Consider the following 2,144-nt stretch of genomic DNA (forward strand, 5'->3'; position numbering starts at 1 on the left):
CCCTTTTGGTGAGTCTCTCCTTCAAGATCTATTTTGACGGCCTCAAACCAATCCTCTCTTACTGAGCATCACCACCAAACTCAGCCCTTGTAAGAGTCAAAACATGTTTATTTTAATCCATTTCTGTTGTAAAGGAATGTTCCCTTGGAGGCGCCGGTCACCTGCTGGCACAGAGTTTGTGATGCCCACAGAGGTGCCAGAGTTGACATCCCAGGTGGCCGCACGTCCTGTCTGCGGGGCCTCAGGCACCTGAGCTCTCAAGTGGGCAGCCAGGAAATATACCTGCCCAGGTCCCGTTAGAGAGCTGTGTTGTCCAAAATGGTGGCCACTGGCCGGTCATGGGTGGCATTTGAATTCAAGTAATTGAAATTATGTACAAATGAAGTTCAGTTCTTCAGCTGCACTTAACATAGTTTAAGTGCTCACTGGCCATGTGTGTCCAAGAGCTGCCATATAGGACAGCCCAGTTCTAGAACATTCCACCATCCCAGAAAGTGCTATGGGACAGCCCAGTTCTAGAACATTCCACCATCCCAGATAGTGCTATGGGACAGCCCAGTTCTAGAACATTCCACCATTACAGGAAGGGCTGTCGGACAGTGCAGCTGTGGAGCATTGTCAATATCCCTCCCTCACACCCCTGCATTTCCCCAGCACCTTTCTCAATCTGTCCCCTCCCCCCCACCTCCAGAAGAGCCCAGTCTCAGTGTGGTTTTGTACGTACAGCAGGGATGGCTAGACAATGGCCCAAAGGCATCCTTGTCCTAATCCCTGGGACCTGTGCATGTGTGACCTCCCATGGCAAAGGGACTTTGCAGATGGGATTAAGGGTCTGGAGGTGAGGAGATGCACCTGGATGATGCGGTTGGCCCCGTGCACTCACAGGCTACTCATCCGAGAGAGGGGGAGGGTCCGAGCCAGAGGTGTGGTGGGGTGATGCAGGCAGAGGCTGGTGGCAGTGATGTGTTTGGAAGGCAGAGGGGGGCCGTGAGCCAAGGGACGGGGGCACCTCTAGCTGTTGGGGAAGCCAGGAAACAGCTCCGTCCGGGAGCCTCCAGCAGGAACCAGCCCGCCCACACCTTGACTGTCACTCCCTGAGAACCGTGCCTGCCCTCTGCCCTCCAGACTGTAAGGCAACAAATACACATTGTTGGAAGCCACTGAGTTTGGGGCAACTTGTACAGCCGCCACAGGACGCTCTCCCTGTGCGCGAAAGCCCACCTCACTCAGGGCTCAGGCCTGTGACATTTCCCCAGAAGACAAGAAATACTTTTTTTTTTTTTTAAAGATTTTATTTATTTATTTGACAGAGACAGAGACAGTCAGCGAGAGAGGGAACACAAGCAGGGGGAGTGGGAGAGGAAGAAGCAGGCTCACAGCAGAGGAGCCTGATGGGGCTCGATCCCGTAACGCCGGGATCACGCCCTGAGCCGAAGGCAGACGCTCAACCGCTGTGCCACCCAGGCGCCCCGACAAGAAATACTTTTGGTCCAAACCGGACTTTGCACGATCCTCTCCTTGTCCGTTCTTCTGCAGCGACTGGAGCCATCCTCGCCCAGCTCCGCACCCGGGCGAACAGCCAGGGCCCCCATCACCCGCGCACCTGGGCTTGCTGGAGTGGGGGTGCCTCCGCGGGCTCTGTGAGCGCCCGAGGGCCCGTGGTGCTGCATCCGGACCAGGCTTGGGAACGGGACGGGCACCGTGAGGGTGTGCTTTCCCAGCGAAGACGGTGCGTGCAGAAGTGGGGCTTGCTTTCTCTGCGGCGGGGGCCGGAGCCTCGACTCGCCCAAAGCCAGATTGTAAACTGTGGACACCACGGGAAGCTTGGAGACTGGGGGAAAATGCAAATCTTTGCCAGGACAAACCACATCCGTATCATGCGTCCTCCTTGATCTGAGGTGCTATTTGCGGACGGTAAGGAGCCTACTTATTCTTTATCTCCCCAAAATGAAATGGGGTTTTTTGGCTGCTCCTCCGTGGATCTGTATTTTGCACATGGGGATGGAGGCTGTGGCGGCACACATGCTGCGTGTCCATCACCCCGACTCCGAATGCCCAGCACAGACAGGCCATCTCCGTATTCTTGACATTTCCAGAGAAAAAGATACTCTAAGATTTTAAAAGGTAAACGAGTAACATGTACT

This window comes from Ailuropoda melanoleuca, chromosome 12, assembly GCF_002007445.2.
Source record: "Ailuropoda melanoleuca isolate Jingjing chromosome 12, ASM200744v2, whole genome shotgun sequence".
Taxonomy (NCBI): domain Eukaryota; kingdom Metazoa; phylum Chordata; class Mammalia; order Carnivora; family Ursidae; genus Ailuropoda; species Ailuropoda melanoleuca.